This window comes from Somniosus microcephalus, chromosome 25, assembly GCF_052327205.1.
Source record: "Somniosus microcephalus isolate GS21.2 chromosome 25, FLI_Smic_1.0, whole genome shotgun sequence".
In the NCBI taxonomy this organism is placed as follows: domain Eukaryota; kingdom Metazoa; phylum Chordata; class Chondrichthyes; order Squaliformes; family Somniosidae; genus Somniosus; species Somniosus microcephalus.
Window position 1 is genome coordinate 42,298,569 of NC_141011.1, and position 21,722 is coordinate 42,320,290.

At 47.6% G+C, this 21,722-nt stretch overlaps 1 protein-coding gene across 3 annotated transcripts in view; it reads right to left on the minus strand.

Annotated features, from left to right (window-relative positions):
* The window catches only part of prdm16 (PR domain containing 16), a 963,872-nt gene that overhangs the window by 343,236 nt on the left and 598,914 nt on the right, over positions 1-21,722 (minus strand). The window lies entirely within an intron of this gene.

The following is a 21,722-nucleotide window of genomic DNA, read 5'->3' on the forward strand; positions in this document are numbered from 1 at the left end:
ACCCACACTGGGTACACAATAAATGCAGTGCCCACACCGGGTACACAGTAATTGCAGTACCCACACCAAGTACACAATAAATGCAGTACCCACACCGGGTACACAATAAATGCAGTACCCACACCGTGTACACAATAAATGCAGTACCCACACCGGGTACACAATAAATGCAGTACCCACACCGGGTACACAATAAATGCAGTACACACACCGGGTACACAATAAATGCAGTACCCACACCGGGTGCACAATAAATGCAGTACCCACACCGGGTACACAATAAATGCAGTACCCACACCGGGTACACAATAAATGCAGCACCCACACCGGGTACACAATAAATGCAGTGCCCACATCGGGTACACAATAAATGCAGCACCCACACCGGGTACACAATAAATGCATTACCCACACCGTGTACACAATAAATGCAGTGCCCACACCGGGTACACAATAAATGCAGTACCCACACCGGGTACACAATAAATGCAGTGCCTACACCGGGTACCCAATGATTGCATTGCCCACACCGGGTACACAATAAATGCAGTGCCCACACCGGGTACACAATAAATGCAGTACCCACACCGGGTACACAATAAATGCAGTACCCACACCGGGTACACAATAAATGAAGTACTCACACCGGGTACACAATAAATGCAGTACCTACACCGGGTATACAATAAATGCAATACCCACACCGGTTACACAATAAATGCAGTACCCACACCGGGTACACAATAAATGCAGAACCTACACCAATACATTCAGTCCCCACACTGGGTACACAATAAATGCAGTACCCACACCGGGTAAACAATAAATGCAAGACCCACACCGTGTACACAATAAATGCAGTACCCACACCGGGTACACAATGAATGCAGTACCCACACCAGGTACACAATAAATGCAGTACCCACACCGGGTACACAATAAATGCAGTACCCACACCGGGTACACAATAAATGCAGTACCCACACCGGGTACACAATAAATGCAGTACCCACACCGGGTACACAATAAATGCAGTACCCACACCGGGTGCACAATAAATGCAGAACCCACACCAGGTACACAATAAATGCAGTACCCACACCGGGTACACAATAAATGCAGTACCTTCACCGGGTACACAATAAATGCAATACCTACACCGGGTACACAATAAATGCAGTACCCACACCGGGTACACAATAAATGCAGCACCCACACCGGGTACACAATAAATGCAGTACCCACACCGGGTGCACAATAAATGCAGAACCCACACCAGGTACACAATAAATGCAGTACCCACACCGGGTACACAATAAATGCAGTACCTTCACCGGGTACACAATAAATGCAATACCTACACCGGGTACACAATAAATGCAGTTCCCACACCGGGTACACATTAAATGCAGTACCCACACCGGGTACACAATGAATGCAGTACCCACACCGGGTACACAACAAAGGCAGTACCCACAACAGGTACACAATAAATGCAGTACCCACACTGGGTACACAATGAATGCAATACCCACACCGGGTACACAATAAATGCAGTACCTATACCGGGTACACAAAAAATGCAGTACCCACACCGGGTACACAATAAATGCAGTACCTACTCCGGGTACACAATAAATGAAGTGCCCACACCGGGTACGCAATAAATGCAGTACCTACACCGGGTATACAATAAATGCAGTACCCACACCGGGTACACAATAAATGCAGTGCCCACACCGGGTACACAATAAATGCAGTGCCCACACTGGGTACACAATAAATGGAGAAACTACACCAATAAATGCAGTACCCACACTGGGTATACAATAAATGCAATACCCACACCGTGTACACATTAAATGCAATACCCACACCGGGTACACAATAAATGCAGTACCTACTCCGGGTACACAATAAATGCTGTACCCCCACCGGGTACACAATAAATGCAGCACCCACACCGGGTACGCAATAAATGCTGTACCCACACCGGGTACACAATCAATGAAGTGCGCAAACCGGGTACACAATAAATGCAGTACCCACACCGGGTACACAATAAATGCAGTACCCCCACCGGGTACACAATAAATGCAGTACCCACACCGGGTACACAATGAATGCAGTGCCCACACCGGGTACAGAATAAATGCAGTACCCACACCGGTTACACAATAAATGCAGTGCCCACACCGGGTATACAATAAATTTAGTGCCCAAACGGGGTACACAATGAATGCAGTACCCACACCGGGTACACAATAAATTAAGTACCCACACTGGGTACACAATAAATGCAGTGCCCACCCCGGGTACACAATAAATGCAGTACCCACACCGGTTAAACAATAAATGCAGTAACCACACCGGGCATACAATACATGCAGTACCCACACGGGGTAAACAATAAATGCAGTACCTACACCGGGTACACAATAAATGCCGTACCGACACTGGGTAAACAATAAATGCAGTACCCACACCGGGTAAACAATGAATGCAGTACCCACACCGTGTACACAATAAATGCAGTACCCACACCAGGTACACAATAAATGCAGTGCCCACACCGGGTACACAGTAATTGCAGTACCCACACCGAGTACACAATAAATGCAGTACCCACACCGGGTACACAATAAATGCAGTACCCACACCGTGTACACAATAAATGCAGTACCCACACCGGGTACACAATAAATGCAGTACCCACACCGGGTACACAATAAATGCAGTACACACACCGGGTACACAATAAATGCAGTACCCACACCGGGTACACAATAAATGCAGTACCCACACCGGGTACACAATAAATGCAGTACCCACACCGGGTACACAATAAATGCAGTACCCACACCGGACCACAATAAATGCAGTACCCACACTGGGTACACAATAAATGCAGTGCCCACACCGGGTACACAATAAATGCAGCACCCACACCGGGTACACAATAAATGCATTACCCACACCGTGTACACAATAAATGCAGTGCCCACACCGGGTACACAATAAATGCAGTACCCACACCGGGTACACAATAAATGCAGTGCCTACACCGGGTACACAATGATTGTAGTGCCCACACCGGGTACACAATAAATGCAGTGCCCACACCGGGTACACAATAAATGCAGTACCCACACCGGGTACACAATAAATGAAGTACTCACACCGGGTACACAATAAATGCAGTACCCACACCGGGTACACAATAAATGCAGTACCTACACCGGGTACACAATAAATGCAGTGCCCACACCGGGTACACAATAAATGCAGTACCTACACCGGGTATACAATAAATGCAGTACCCACACCGGGTACACAATAAATGCAGTACCCACACCGGGTACACAATAAATGCAGTGCCCACACCGGGTACACAGTAATTGCAGTACCCACACCGAGTACACAATAAATGCAGTACCCACACCGGGTACACAATAAATGCAGTACCCACACCGTGTACACAATAAATGCAGTACCCACACCGGGTACACAATAAATGCAGTACCCACACCGGGTACACAATAAATGCAGTACACACACCGGGTACACAATAAATGCAGTACCCACACCGGGTACACAATAAATGCAGTACCCACACCGGGTACACAATAAATGCAGTACCCACACCGGGTACACAATAAATGCAGTACCCACACCGGACCACAATAAATGCAGTACCCACACTGGGTACACAATAAATGCAGTGCCCACACCGGGTACACAATAAATGCAGCACCCACACCGGGTACACAATAAATGCATTACCCACACCGTGTACACAATAAATGCAGTGCCCACACCGGGTACACAATAAATGCAGTACCCACACCGGGTACACAATAAATGCAGTGCCTACACCGGGTACACAATGATTGTAGTGCCCACACCGGGTACACAATAAATGCAGTGCCCACACCGGGTACACAATAAATGCAGTACCCACACCGGGTACACAATAAATGAAGTACTCACACCGGGTACACAATAAATGCAGTACCCACACCGGGTACACAATAAATGCAGTACCTACACCGGGTACACAATAAATGCAGTGCCCACACCGGGTACACAATAAATGCAGTACCTACACCGGGTATACAATAAATGCAGTACCCACACCGGGTACACAATAAATGCAGTACCCACACCGGGTACACAATAAATGCAGTACCCACATCGGGTACACAATAAATGCAGTACCCACACCGGGTACACAATAAATGCAGTACCCACACCGGGTACACAATAAATGCAGTGCCCACACCGGGTACACAATAAATGCAGTGCCCACGCTGGGTACACAATAAGTGCAGAACCAACACCAATAAATGCAGTACCCACACTGGGTACACAATAAATGCAGTACCCACACCGGGTAAACAATAAATGCAATACCCACACCATGTACACAATAAATGCAGTACCCACACCGGGTACACAATGAATGCAGTACCCACACCAGGTACACAATTAATGCAGTACCCACACCGGGTACACAATAAATGCAGTACCCACACCGGGTACACAATAAATGCAGTACCCACTCCGGGTACACAATAAATGCAGTACCCACACCGGGTACACAACAAATGCAGTACCCACACCGGGTACACAATAAATGCAGAACCCACACCGGGTACACAATAAATGCAGTGCCCACACCGGGTACACAATAAATGCAGTGCCCACCCCGGGTACAAATTAAATGCAGTACCCACACCGGTTACACAATAAATGCAGTACCCACACCAGGTACACAATAAATGCAGTACCCACACAGGGTACACAATAAATGCAGTACCCACACCGGGTACACAATAAATGCAGTACCCACTCCAGGTACACAATAAATGCAGTACCCACACCGGGTACACAATAAATGCAGTGCCCACACCAGGTACACAATAAATGCAGTGCCCACACTGGGTACACAATAAATGCAGAAACTACACCAATAAATGCAGTACCCACACTGGGTACACAATAAATGCAGTACCCACACCGGGTACACAATAAATGCAATACCCACACCGTGTACACAATAAATGCAATACCCACACCGGGTACACAATAAATGCAGTACCTACACCGGGTACACAAAAATTGCTGTACCGCCACCGAGTACACAAAAAATGCAGTACCCACACCGGGTACGCAATAAATGCTGTACCCACACCGGGTACACAATCAATGAAGTGCGCACACCGGGTACACAATAAATTCAGTACCTACTTCGGGTACACAATAAATGCAGTACCCCTACCGGGTACACAATAAATGCAGTACCCACTCCAGGTACACAATAAATGCAGTACCCACACCGGGTACACAATAAATGCAGTGCCCACACCAGGTACACAATAAATGCAGTGCCCACACTGGGTACACAATAAATGCAGAAACTACACCAATAAATGCAGTACCCACACTGGGTACACAATAAATGCAGTACCCACACCGGGTACACAATAAATGCAATACCCACACCGTGTACACAATAAATGCAATACCCACACCGGGTACACAATAAATGCAGTACCTACACCGGGTACACAAAAATTGCTGTACCGCCACCGAGTACACAAAAAATGCAGTACCCACACCGGGTACGCAATAAATGCTGTACCCACACCGGGTACACAATCAATGAAGTGCGCACACCGGGTACACAATAAATTCAGTACCTACTTCGGGTACACAATAAATGCAGTACCCCTACCGGGTACACAATAAACGCAGTACCTACACCGGGTACACAATAAATGCAGTACCCACACCGGGTACGCAATAAATGCAGTGCGCACACCGGGTACACAATAAATGCACTGCCCACACCGAGTACACAATAAATGCAGTGCCTACACCGGGTACACAATAAATGCAGTACCCACACCGGGTACCAATTAAATGCAGTACCCACACCGGGTACACAATAAAAGCAATGCCCACACCGGGTTCACAATAAATGCAGTACCCACACCAGGTACACAATAAATGCAGTACCCACACCGGGTACACAATAAATGCAGTACTCACACCGGGTACACAATAAATGCAGTACACACAACGGGTACACAATAAATGCAGTACCCACACCGGATACACAATAAATGCAGTACCCACACCGGGTACACAATAAATGCAGTACCCACACCGGGTACACAATAAATGCAGTACCCACACCGGGTACACAGTAAATGCAGTACCTACACCGGGTACACAATAAATGCAGTACCTACACCGGGTACACAGTAAATGCAGTACCCACACCGGGTACATAATAAATGCAGTACCCACACCGGGTACACAATAAATGCAGTGCCCACACCGGGTACACAGTAAATGCAGTACCCACACCGAGTACACAATAAATGCAGTACCCACACCGGGTACACAATAAATGCAGTGCCCACACCGGGTACACAATAAATGCAGTACCTACACTGGGTACACAATGAATGCAGTGCCCACACCGGGTACACAATAAATGCAGTGCCCACACCGGGTACACAATAAATGCAGTACACACACCGGTTACACAACGAAATGCAGTGCCCACACCGGGTACACAATAAATGTAGTGCCCAGACGGGGTACACAATAAATGCAGTACCCACACCGGGTACACAATAAATTAAGTACCCACACCGGGTACACAATAAATGCAGTGCCCACACCGGGTACACACTAAATGCAGTACCCACACCGGTTACACAATAAATGCAGTACCCACACCGGGCATACAATAGATGCAGTACCCACACGGGGTAAACAATAAAAGCAGTACCTCCACCGGGTACGCAATAAATGCCGTACCCACACCGGGTAAACAATAAATGCAGTACCCACACCGGGTACACAATAAATGCAGTACCTACACCGGGTACAGAATAAATGCAGTACCTACACCGGGTACACAATAAATGCAGTAGCCACACCGGGTACACAATAAATGCAGTACCTACTCTGGGTACACAATAAATGCAGTACCCCCACCGGGTACACAATAAATGCAGTACCTACACCGGGTACACAATAAATGCAGTACCCACACCGGGTATGCAATAAAGGCAGTACCTACTCCGGGTACACAATAAATGCAGTGCGCACACCGGGTACACAATAAATGCAGTACCCACACAGGGTATGCAATAAATGCAGTATCTACTCCGGGTACACAATAAATGCAGTGCGCACACCGGGTACACAATAAATGCAGTGCCCACACTGGGTATACAATAAATGCAGTACCTACACCGGGTACACAATAAATGCAGTACCCACACCGGGTACACAATAAATGCAGCACCCACACAGGGTACACAATAAATGCAGTGCGCACACTGGGTACACAATAAATGCAGTGCCCACACCGGGTACACGCTAAATGCATTACCTACACCTGGTACACAATAAATGCAGTACCCACACCAGGTACACAATAAATGCAGTGCCCACACCGGGTACACAATAAATGCAATGCCCACACTGGGTACACACTAAATGCAGTACCCACACCAGGTACACAATATTTGCAGTACCTACACAGGGTACACAATAAATGCAGTACCCACACTGGGTGCACAATAAATGCAGTACCCACACCGGGTCCACAATAAATGCAGTACCCACACCGGGTACACAATAAATGCAGTACCCACACCGGGTACACAATAAATGCAGTACCCACACCGGGTACACAATAAATGCAGTACCCACACCGGGTACACAATAAATGCAGTACCCACACTGGGTACACAATAAATGCAGTACCCACACCGGGTACAGAGTAAATGCAGTACCCACACTGGGTACACAATAAATGCAGTACCCACACCGGGTACACAATAAATGCAGTACCCACACCGGTTACACAATAAATGCAGTGCCCACACCGGGTACACAATAAATGTAGTGCCAACACGGGGTACACAATAAATGCAGTACCCACACCAGGTACACAATAAATTAAGTACCCACACCGGGTACACAATAAATGCAGTGCCCACCCGGGGTACACACTAAATGCAGTACCCACACCGGTTACACAATAAATGCAGTACCCAAAGCGGGCATACAATAGATGCAGTACCCACACGTGGTAAACAATAATAGCAGTACCTACACCGGGTACACAATAAATGCCGTACCCACACTGGGTAAACAATAAATGCAGTACCCACACCGGGTACACAATAAATGCAGTACCCACACCGGGTACAGAATAAATGCAGTACCTACACCGGGCACACAATAAATGCAGTAGCCACACCGGGTAAAAAATAAATGCATTACATACTCCGGGTACACAATAAATGCAGTACCCACATCGGGTACACAATAAATGCAGTACCTACTCTGGGTACACAATAAATGCTGTACCCCCACCGGGTACACAATAAATGCAGTACCCACACCGTGTACACAATAAATGCAGTACCTACACCAGGTACACAATAAATGCAGTCCCCACACCGGGTACACAATAAATGCAGTACCCACACCGGGTACACAATAAATGCAGTACCCACACCGGGTACACAATAAATGCAGTACCCACGCCGGGTACAGAGTAAATGCAGTACCCACACTGGGTAAACAATAAATGCAGTACCCACACCGGGTACACAATAAATGCAGTGCCCACACCGGTACACGATAAATGCCGTACCCACAACGGGTACACAATAAATGCAGTACCCACACCGGCTACACGATAAATGCCGTACCCACAACGGGTACACAATAAATGCAGTACCTACACCGGGTACACAATTAATGCAGTACCCACACCGGGTACACAATAAATGCAGTACATACTCCTTGTACACAATAAATGCAGTACCCCCACCGGGTACAAAATAAATGCAGTACCTACACCGGGTACACAATAAATGCAGTGCGCACACTGGATACACAATAAATGCAGTACCCACACCGGGTATACAATAAATGCAATGCCCACACCGGGTACAGAATAAAAGCAGTACCCACACCAGGTACACAAAAAATGCAGTACCAACACCGGGTACACAGTAAATGCTGTACCCGCACGGGGTACACAATAAATGCAGTACCCACACCGGGAACACAATAAATGCAGTACCTACACCGGGTACACAATAAATGCAGTGCCCACACCGGGTACACAATAAATGCAGTGCCCACACCGGGTACACAATAAATGCAGTACCCACACCGGGTACACAATAAATGCAGTACCCAAACCGGGTACACAATAAATGCAGTACCCACACCGAGTACACAATAAATGCAGTACCTACACCGGGTACACAATAAATGCAGTACCCACACTGGGTACACAATAAATGCAGTACCCACACCGGGTACACAATAAGTGCAGTACCCACACCGGGTACACAGTAATTGCAGTACCTACACCGGGTACACAATAAATGCAGTACCTACACCGGGTACACAGCAAATGCAGTACCCACACCGGGTACACAATTATTGCAGTACCCACACCGGGTACACAATACATGCAGTACCCGCACCTGGCATACAATCGATGCAGTACCCACACGGGGTAAACAATAAATGCAGTACCTACACCGGGTACACAATAAATGCCGTACCCACACTGGGTAAACAATAAATGCAGTACCTACACCGGGTACACAATAAATGCCGTACCCACACCGGGTACACAATGAATGCAGTACACACAACGGGTACACAATAAATGCAGTACCTACACCGGGTACACAATAAATGCAGTACCTACTCCGGGTACACAATAAAAGCAGTACCCCCACCGGGTACAAAATAAATGCAGTACCTACACCGGGTACACAATAAATGCAGTACCCACACCGGGTACGCAATAAATGCAGTACCTACACCGGGTACACAATAAATGCAGTGCGCACACCGGGTACACAATAAATGCAGTGCCCACACCGGGTACACAATAAATGCAGTACCTACACCGGGTACACAATACATGCAGTACCCACACCGGGTACACAATAAATGCAGTGCGCACACCGGATACACAATAAATGCAGTGCCCACACCGGGTACACAATAAATGTAGTGCCCACACGGGGTACACAATAAATGCAGTACCCACACCGGGTACACAATAAATTAAGTACCCACACCGGGTACACAATAAATGCAGTGCCCACCCCGGGTACAAATTAAATGCAGTACCCACACCGGTTACACAATAAATGCAGTACCCACACCGGGCATACAATAGATGCAGTACCCACACAGGATAAACAATAAATGCAGCACCTACTCCGGGTACACAATAAATGCAGTGACCACACCGGGTACACAATAAATGCAGTGCGCACATCGGGTACACAATAAATGCAGTGCCCACACCGTGTACACAATAAATGCATTACCCACACCGGGTACACAATAAATGCAGTACCCACACCGGGTACACAATAAATGCAGTACCCACAACGGGTACACAATAAATGCAGTACCCACACCGGGTACACAATAAATGCAGTACCCACACTGGGTACACAATAACTGCAGTGCCCACACCGGGTACACAATAAATGCAGTACCCACACCGGGTACACAATAAATGCAGTACCCACACCGGGTACACAATAAATGCAGTGCGCACACCGGGTACGCAATAAATGCAGTGCCCACACCGGGTACACAATAAATGCAGTACCTACACCGGGTACACAATAAATGCAGTACCCACACCAGGTACACAATAAAAGCAGTACCCCCACCGGGTACACAATAAATGCAGTACCCACACCGGGTACACAATATATGCAGTACCCACACCGGGTACACAATAAATGCAGTGCCCACACCGGGTACACAATAAATGCAGTACCCACACCGGTTACACAATAAATACAGTACCCACACTGGGGACACAATAAATGCAGTACCCACACCAGGTACACAATAAATGCAGTACCCACACCAGGTACACAATAAATGCAGTACCCACACTGGGTACACAATAAATGCAGTACCTACACCGGGTACACAATAAATGCAGTACCCACACCGGGTACACAATAAATGCAGTACCCACACCGGGTACACAATAAATGCAGTACCCACACCGGGTACACAGTAAATGCAGCACCCACACCGGGTACACAATAAATGCAGTACCTACACCGGTTACACAATAAATGCATTACCCACACCGGGTACACAATAAATGCAGTCCCCACACCGGGTACACGATAAATGCAGTACCCACACCGGGTACTCAATAAATGCAGTGCCCACACCGGGTACACAATATATGCAGTACCCACACCGGGTACACAATAAATGCAGTGCCCACACCGGGTACACAATAAATGCAGTACCCACACCGGTTACACAATAAATGCAGTACCCACACTGGGTACACAATAAATGCAGTACCTACATCGGGTCCACAATAATTGCAGTACCCACACCAGGTACACAATAAATGCAGTACCCACACTGGGTACACAATAAATGCAGTACCTACACCGGGTACACAATAAATGCAGTACCCACACCGGGTACACAATAAATGCAGTACCCACACCGGGTACACAATAAATGCAGTCCCCACACCGGGTACACAGTAAATGCAGCACCCACACCGGGTACACAATAAATGCAGTACCTACACCGGTTACACAATAAATGCATTACCCACACCGGGTACACAATAAATGCAGTCCCCACACCAGGTACACGATAAATGCAGTACCCACACCGGATACACAATAAATACAGTACCCACACCGGTTACACAATAAATGCAGTACCCACACCGGGTACACAATTAATGCAGTACCCATACCGGGTGCACAATAAATTCAGTACCCACACCGGGTACACAATAAATGCAGTACCTACTCCGGTTACACAATAAATGCAATACCCACACCGGGTACACAATAAATGCTGTGCCCACACTGGGTACACAATAAATGCAGTACCCAAACCGGGTGCACAATATATGCAGTTCCCACACTGGGTACACAATAAATGCAGCACCCACACCAATAACAGGTTCAGTATTTGTAGTTAAAAGGATAAGAAATTACTGTCGTCATATATATCACCAATAATCCCCTTAATTTGTTTTGGGTGTGTGGCCCTTTTCACGGGATGCGTGGCCCATTCAAAGTTTCATGCATTTGCAAAATTTCACATTTGGAAAGCCGGTCCTGGGCTGTGCGGGACCGGCAGACAGGTGCATGGCCGCGCGGCTTAGCGGGAGCATTGCATAGCATCTTATTGTGTGGTAAAATGCTCACAAAGCACTTCACACAATGAATCACTGGAAGTGCAGTGACTGTTGTTATGTCGGTAAAACATGGCAGCCATCCTGCAGCAGCTCTCGGGTGGATGACTGGTTAATCTGCATGAACCGGTGCCAGATGTAGAGAACTGGCCTGTTCCGAACCAGATAAAAGTTTTAAAAGAACACCGCAACTCTAGCTTAAATCATATTGCATACAAACTGACATTTGCTTGCGATTTCCAACTGAATCTCAGAAAAAATGTATCATGTGTAAACTTACCCCAGCTCAGCAAAACATCCCACCTCACATCACAGGATTTATACTGGGCTCTGAAACAGAATCTGCCTGATGAAAACACATGATGTGAATTCCCCATTGTGTTGTCTTCTGCTAAGTAGAGTCTGCTACCACATGCATCTGGCTGGAAATCCAATCTGCACACTGTCCACAAACACTTTCTGCTTTTATTGTTTTGGGACTATTTCACAATAGTTGATGTTTTTTCCCCCCTTTCTGCTCTTCTTGCCAGTTCTGCTCTCCTCTCCGAAAGGCGCTGACTCTTTGCTGTTCTAAGATTCCATGGGCTCCCCAGCACCTCCCCCATCTGGCCATTGTTGATGTGTGTGAGCCTAGACAGCGGGTGCCAGCAGACTGCTCAATCATGGAGTGTACCACAGTCACGACTGCCTCACCAAAGGAGAAACCTCCGCTCTGCACCGCTCAGATACTCACTGAATAAATTCACCAGATCAGTCCTGCTTGTACTACCCTTTGGCATTGTCTTATTTGACCTTCTATGTTGGTGTGTTGTACGTTTATTCTGTCCTTTGAAGGGGGAGAGGGTATTTTTTTGGGAAGGGGGAATAGAATATACTGAGCGAGCTTCCAGAAAGGGGATGGGTTGGGATTACCTGACCTGCAGAAAGGGGACAACTTGATATTTTCCCAGTTACTGTTGAAGCTGACCATCACTCATTCCATTTGGAATATCTCACACATATTGTAAATCTTATTGCTCCCACCGTAACAAATTACCAAAGATATTCTCAGCCATTCTGCTGTTTTCTTCATAACCCAGCTGCTCAGAGTTCTGCAGATGACACATCACAACCATGATGTTTCACAAAGGCTGTGTTAACAAATGTTAAATTGGCTCCCCTGATGATCTCATGGGCAAAGTACTGATCGCTGTAGTACTGAGCCCAGCTCCACATCCAGGTCTGTGCCGAGTCAGTTCACTGCAGCTGAATGCTACAAGTTCCTTCAGCACCCCTGACCTGTGGGGGTGGAAATTGAGCTGAGGTTTACTATCCAGTGGCTCTTACTGAAAAGTGCTTGTGTGTGGACATCGGGTAAGAACAGGATTGGAGCTCGGCTCCGGTAGCCCGCTGTGGCTGAATAGTCTGCTAACATACACTGTGGGGAATGCCACTTGGGCAAGGTACCAGAGGGCTGTCGGTGCCCGTGTAATCATATTACAGCACGAGCCAGCGATGTCAGGAGAGGGGCGAGGGCAAGGACAAGACAACACTTTAATAGCCGTGAAGTTATTCAGTGCTTTCAGAGTTAATGGCCGACATTGGGCACTAATGAGAGACACGCGGTATCAGCAGTGCTGGCGCTGGGACGTTACGGTTTGAACAATGGGCTGGGTAAGTACAATCAATGCCTTTCTGTCACTTCCTTGTAAGTGATACACATCCCTTAGAGAGAAAGAAGGAGGACGCAGCCTCTTGCCCTCGGTGTCTCTTCACTTCTCTGTTGAATACTGTTTGAATTGTGCTTATTTAGGGCAGGGAGAACTGATACCCATCAGCCCTAGACAGGTTTGCTGCCTGACAGAATAGCCTGTCTGGGGCACTGTGTGTGGCGCTCACTGTGCACTGTTGAATGCAGCCTGATAAACAGACAACACATTTTTGTTTCCCTCTCTCTCCGCCCCCCCACCGCACCATCCCCCACAACAAATTTCATCGGGATGCACAGCACAGGTACACCTCCCATTCATTGTGTGGTTACCCACACTCTCCACACGCAGTTACACTCCCACTAGACAGACCCAAGCAAAGTAGAAACCAAGATGCACAATTTTTTTTGTTCCAGGTAGGAAAACTGAATACTGAAAATGTGAAATGAAAGCAGAAAGAGCCAGGAAGGCACTGCGGGCTGGAAATTCAGTTGGCTTTGCGCCCAGTTTTCGCCCAAAGAGGGCTTTTGTGCCAGTAGGGGTGGTAGCGCTGATATTGAGCGCCGCGGTAATGGCGGCGGTAGCCGGTAGCGCTGCGCCGGCACCGATGACGTCATCGGTGTGCGCAGTGCCCCGGTTCCGCCCCCGCTACCGCCCCGACCCCCATCTTCAGTAGCGGCCGCCTCTTCCGTGGCGGTCGCTAATAACATTCGGAGACCGGGTCGGTACTGCAGCCTTAGTGGGGCGCTTTAAAGTGGAGGTGCGGCCGGCCGCTTTTTCGGCGGCCGCCTGGCCGCACCTCCTTCCCCGGCCTCCTCCACCACCCCCCCCACCCCGCGGCATTGCCGGCTGCTTTCCGCGAACCCGGCACTTCACCGTGGTGCCGGGCTCATTTGCCGGCTCTATCCAGCGGCGATCTACCCGTTGCAGGCACGTCCCCCTTAAGAGAAGGAGGAGGCCTGCAGTACCGCAGCCTGCCGCTCCGCAGCGGGTGGCGCAGCGGCGCCTAGAGCGCTGAAATTCAGTTTCAGCGCCCCAAGCGGGGGCGGGCACACCCTGGAATAGCGCCTGGTTCCGACTTGGGACGCAAAAACTGAATATCTGACGGGCGCAACTGGCTCCGCGCCCAGCGGTAAATTCTGGGCGCAAGCGAGCTGGCGGGGCTATACCTAATTTCTAGGCCTACAAGTCCATCAGCACCTCAAAGACAAGAGGCTGGTTAATGCTTTGAGTGGAGGCCCTTCATCAGAAATCTGTTCAAGGGCATTAACCTGAAACATTAAGCCGTACCTCTCTTTCAGGTGCTAATGGACCTTTGTATTTCCAGCACTTTCTATTGTTATTAGAATTTAAAAAAAATGTTTTCCAGAATGTTCCACTTGATGATATATTGGCCTGCTCATACATTTGGCTTGCGTGGCATATACAGAAGATACCATTGGTATCATTGTGCATATTGATATGTATTAGGATCAGGGTAGTAAGGAGGTGATAATCCAGGCAGGCATGTCTTACCATGTCTGGGTGTGCTGTCATGGAGAATGGAGGGCCCAAAAGTGCCCCCAACACCCCTGTGCTGGATCATTAAGTTGCGGATCCTCTTATTATCACCTCCGCCTCTGCTAAAAAGCTCAAATGTTACAGACCTAAAGAGTATAGACTAGTGCAACTAGAAATCCGAACATTAATCAGGTAAATTCTGGTTGAGGAGGCGTGGAGCTGAGGCGGAACTTTTTTTTACTTTGGCCTATTTTGTGCCCTTCTCCCTTGAAGGTGCTGTCTCTTCTGCAGGTACCAGCAGCCTCCTATTAGCTCATCCCAGTGGCCATTCATCACATGAGAGTCTAGGTGATGAGTGCCAGTCAGCAAACAATTGTACATGACACCCAAGAACCACCTTGTCTTGTGCACACTTTTCAGTCAACAGAAACAGGAATCTTGGTTGATTTTCTTCCCCCTCCTAACTCAGACTAGCAATTGAGCTTGTGGTTGATATGGCTTAGTGCTGCACTAGGCAGTGCCTTTATCCAATAAATGAAGAAAGAAAGTACTTGCATTTATATAGCACCTTTCACATCCTCAGGACATCCCAAAGTGCTTTCCAGTCAATGAAATACTTTTGAGGTAATGTAGGAAATGTGACAGCCAATTTGTGCACAGCAAGCTCCCACAAACAGCAATGAAGGCTGCAAATGAGTAGAGAACTCCTCTGCTCTTCCAAATCGTGCCGTGGGATCGTTTACATCCACATGAGAGGACAGATGGGTTTCTCATCTTAAAGACGGCACCTCCGACAGTGCAATGCTCCCTTGGTACTGAAGTAGACCACTAGGCAAGCCAAGAGAGAATCTCTTTGCAGAGCACAGTAAACTACCCAAACAGGTAACAATGCAACAGTGAATAGAGGCTGAAGATTTCAAATTGTTTCAATGCCCTTTTCTGAAAACGCTTAACGTTCTCAGAAATATTTCTGCCGTTTCTTGTTACATTTTTAGCCTTGAAGGCACCTGTGCAAGGCTTGGAATAGAAACGGAATACGTTTGGTTGGCTGATAATAGAACAATGATTTTTTTAAAATGCCACCTTCACACCCTCGGTACTTTTATCTAATAACTAGCTCAATTACTTCAGCTACGTTTGTTCTTGTGTGATTAACCAACCACAAAGCATTTTTATAGGTAGCACAGATAGTATCTTTACTTAGATGAGTGTTTGGAAACCTCAAAGGTCTCTTCTTTGAGTTGGACAGTGTTAACCATACCGGTTATAAACCTCAACACCTGAATGAGTGACGGCCTCAGATTGCTCAGTGGCTTGTCTGCACTGCAAATCATCTCCTCAGAGGACTTTATAACACGGTGATGAGTAAGCATTTTGCAACATACAAGCCCGTGTTGTAGATTCTGCAAAATGTGACTAGCCTGTCGCTTGCCGACACTGAGTATTTTTGAAAATTCTGGAGTATGCTTGCCCCTTCAGCCCTCGTCCCGGTGGTTCAGTTAGTAATGCACCATCTGGTGTGGTACTGAGGAATACAGAGCCAGGCATGTTGCGCAGTCTATGTTGAGCTAGCTGATCTCAGCCAGGGTATGACAGTAGAGATGCTACAATTCGGATCAGTGCTCATGAGGTTGAGGAAGGTGGGAAATTAATCAGGATTCAAGCTACCCGTCAGATCTGCTGTACATTGCGTGGACATCAGGTGAGAACAGAATCACTGCCTTGTGTCTCACTTGAAGAATGACCATTTGCTGAGGAACTGAAGGATTGGCAGCACTAACGGAACATTGATCTAGCATGAGTGGGTGACCTTAGGAGAGGGGAGCGGGAAGCTGTAAATGAGGATTAAATGTATTGGTGAAGCTATATAACCTAGGATTAGTATCTGCTCATTCTACCTTCAAGTCCTCATCACACAGATACGACTAGTTCAATCACAGAATGATGCAAGGGGTCACAGCTAACATTGCGATCATTTGTGATTGATTGATTATCAATTGGGTTTGTAACTGACAAATTGCCTCTAGATATGGCCACTTACACCAAGGTGATGTTGCTCTGGTCCCTTTAGTCCTGAGTTCCTTTATCTGAGAATGTTAGAATGTACAAGACTGGAAAAGAGCACAGTGGTCCAGCTGGCCAGCCCTACGATAGCTCTGATACCCCTCTATCATTATTTTTTTCCAGAAAAAACAAAGCCTGCTCCGCTTGGTATTTCTAGGCAGACTCCTATCCAAGTACAAGCCAGCACTGATGCTGCTTAGCTCAGGGAACATGTTTACCGAGCAATGAGCTCCAGGAGGGTCACATTGTGGGACGCGCTACTGTACTGCTAGAGAGAGAGTCCAGGTATGCTACAGGGCCAGTTTCTGCATCTCTTACACAACAGCATAGCTTCGTAGCTACAGTAGCCATGTCCATCTCTCAGTCATCTGTTGAGCAGCTGTAGAAAACAGGCAGAGGACAAAAAAAATATGTGTAATGATATAAACCCTGATGGACTACCTGCTGTCAAGTCATTCGTCTAATAGGCCACTGGCAGCTTTTTTTTATTTTAAAGGGGAAACATCTGAAAAAATGTTAACTGCACCTTAAATAAATGAGAGGGTTTAAAAGCTCAGTACAAATAAAGCAGCTGTGGTGTGAGAGCTTTAAGAAATTGCTTAAAGGTGTTTTAAGCATATGTGTGGGGATGTTAATGACTGAAGAAGATGCCTGTGAAGTGGGACGCTGTCTAATTAGGAACATCTTGTGCTTTTTCAGGAGGCGTTAAGCTGAGGAAGGTTGAGGCAGTGTATAGGGACTCTGTGTCAACCTACTGCATATCAATTCTCTCATCACTTTCAGGAAAAGAAATCCAGCTTTAAAATAGAAATTGCATGAACAGGATATCCCAGCTCCCTAACCTGCCCAGTGGATAAAAGCACTGCCTGGTGTGGCACTGAGCCATAGAGACCAGAAGACCACAGTTTTATTCATTGGCCTGTGCAGAGTTAGCAGATCTGGGGCACTACGATTGTCTCAAGAGCCCCTGGGCTCGGGAGTAAAAGGCTCAGCCATGATTCCCACCGCTGACCACTGTTTAGTAATTTATATTTGAAAATATGCGTGTGGTGGTGGAAGACAGAGTTGTGATGACCTGCACAGTCGAATAGCCTGCTGACACCCACTGCCCAGAACAAAGAATGGCTACCTGGCTGAGGTGCTGGAGGACTATAGAAACATAGAAACATAGAAGCAGGAGTAGGCCATTCGAGCCTGCTCCGCCATTCAACGAGATCATGGCTGATCATCCAAACCCTAGCACCCGGTCCCTACACCGACAGCCATCCCGCCCAAGCCCTATCCCTGTAACCCCGTAACCCCACGTATTTAATCCCCCCTAACACTAAGGGCCAATTTTTATCATGGCCAATCAACCTAACCCGCACATCTTTGGACTGTGGGAGGAAACCGGAGCACCCGGAGAAAACCCACGCAAACACGGGGAGAATGTGCAAACTCCACACAGACAGTCACCCGAGGCCGGATTTGAACCCGGGTCCCTGGCGCTGTGAGGCAACAGTGCTAACCACTATGCCACCGTGCTGCCCCGTGACTATACCCCAACAAGAATCGGCATCAGGAGATGAGAGACAGGCAGGGCCTCCATCATCCAAACCTATAATTTTTGTAAAATGGCATTTGGTTCTGAGGAGGTCCCTTGGCTTCAAATTGCTACTCAGGCAGATTTTCAAGTCTCTTGTCCAGCCAGAAATGGAGCCACCACTGTTAGAATTACCACAAAGCACTGTAGGCCAAACATTTGTATATTTTACTCTGCTGTTCAGCAGCAGCAGCAGAAAATAATTCCCAATATGGTCAATAGGTCAATTTATGACTGGTGGAAACCCAGGACCTGCCAGAGAGGAAAGGCAGCTCCCAATCTATAAAAAAAGAAGGCAAGTTAACTTTTCCTTCCCTTGGTGTGCTTTCCATGAGGTGAGAGGTCAATGATAGGTTCAAGCTGCCTCGGCAGACCACTTGAAAAAAAGGAGGCCGAAGCCTACTGTTGAAGTTCAATTATGTTAAAAGGCAGGTTCTCACCCTGTGCTCAGTGGTACTCCATGCCTTCCTGGAGGGAATCCCATATTTTCTGTCTGACCATTTTACTGCTCTACCTGTGAACTGAAGCCCTTCTCCCTTGCAGCCTCAGCATCCATAAATGCCTCGGTCATCAAAACATCAATAAACAGAAACCCAAGGAGTAGAGGAGCAGAGGGTAATGAGGACAATCTCACACCTACTGCTGATGGCAGGGCCTGTTCTTGAACATTTGGATGCTCTTTATGTAGGTGTTAGCTTTCCTAGATGACCTTTGCACCAAGTCCAGACACACAGGAGCTCAGCCCCTTGGCTACAGCACTTGAAACTAGAGTCCACGGACTCACAGGTGTCGGTGACACATTTCAGGGAAAGCACAAGGTCATTAGATATTTGTCTGTTCAGGGCAGGGCATTCTGTTCACTACAAGCACTAAGACTAGAGAATTCTTTCGGTCTTTGTTGACATGGTCCCATTGAGCACGTTAGCATTTACTGGGAGTCCAAAGCAGTGTGTCAGTGATAACTGGGGGTCCCTAGGAGTGTGTCAGTATTTACTGGGAATTCCTGGGGTTGGGTTATTATTGGCAAGGGATCTCTGGGATTGTGTCAATATTGTAGCAGGTCCCTGAGAGTGTGTCAATATTGTAGTAGATCCCTGGGAATGTGTCAATATTTTGTAGTGGGTCCCTGGGAGTGTGTCAATATAGTAGCAGGACTCTGGGAATGTGTCAATATTGTAGTGGGTCCCTGGGAGTGTGTCAATATTGTAGCGGGTCCCTGGGAGTGTGTCAATATTGCAGCGGGTCCCTGAGAGTGTGTCAATATTGTAGCGGGTCCCTGGGAGTGTGTCAATATTGCAGCAGGACCCTGGGAATGTGTCAATATTGTAGCAGGACCCTGGGAATGTGTCAATATTGTAGTGGGTCCCTGGGAGTGTGTCAATATTGTAGCGGGTCCCTGGGAGCGTGTCAATATTGCAGCGGGTCCCTGAGAGTGTGTCAATATTGTAGCGGGTCCCTGGGAGTGTGTCAATATTGCAGCAGGACCCTGGGAATGTGTCAATATTGTAGCAGGACCCTGGGAATGTGTTAATATTGTAGTGGGTCCCTGGGAGTGTGTCAATATAGTAGCAGGACCCTGGGAATGTGTCAATATTGTAGTGGGTCCCTGGGAGTGTGTCAATATAGTAGCAGGACACTGGGAATGTGTCAATATTGTAGTGGGTCCCTGGGAGTGTGTCAATATTGTAGCGGGTCCCTGGGAGTGTGTCAATATTGTAGCGGGTCCCTGAGAGTGTGTCAATATTGTAGTGGGTCCCTGGGAGTGTGTCAATATTGTGGCAGGTCCCTGGGAGTGTGTCAATATTGTAGTGGGTCCCTGGGAATGTGTCAATATTGTAGCAGGTCCCTAGGAGTATGTTAATATTGTAGCGGGTCCCTGGGAGTGTGTCAATATTGTAGCAGGTCCCTGGGAATGTGTCAATAGTGTATCAATATTGTAGCGGGTCCCTGAGAGTGTGTCAATATTGTAGCGGGTCCCTGGGAGTGTGGCAATATTGTAGCAGGTCCCTGGGAATGTGTCAATATTGTAGCAGGTCCCTGGGAGTGTGTCAATATTGTAGCAGGTCCCTGGGAGTGTGCCAATATTGTAGTGGGTCCCTGAGAGTGTGTCAATATTGTAGCAGGTCCCTGGGAGTGTGTCAATATTGTAGCAGGTCCCTGGGAATGTGTCAATATTGTGGCGGGTCCCTGGGAGTGTGTCAATATTGTAGCGGGTCCCTGGGAATGTGTCAATATTGTAGCGGGTCCTTGGGAGTATGTCAATATTGTAGCGGGTCCCTGGGAGTGTGTCAGTATTGTAGTGGGTCCCTGGGAATATGTCAATATTGTAGCGGGTCCCTGGGAATGTCTCAATATTGTAGTGAGTTTCCTGGGAGTGTGCCAATATTGTAGCGAATCCCTGGGAGTGTGTCAGTATTGTAGCGGGTCCCTGGGAATGTGTCAATATTGTAGCGGGTCCCTGGGAATGTGTCAATATTGTAGCAGGTTCCTGGGAATGTGCCAATATTGTAGTGGGACCCTGGGAGTGTGTCAATATTGTAGCAGGTCCCTGGGAATGTGCCAATATTGTAGCAGGTCCCTGGGAGTGTGTCAATATTGTAGCGGGTCCCTGGGA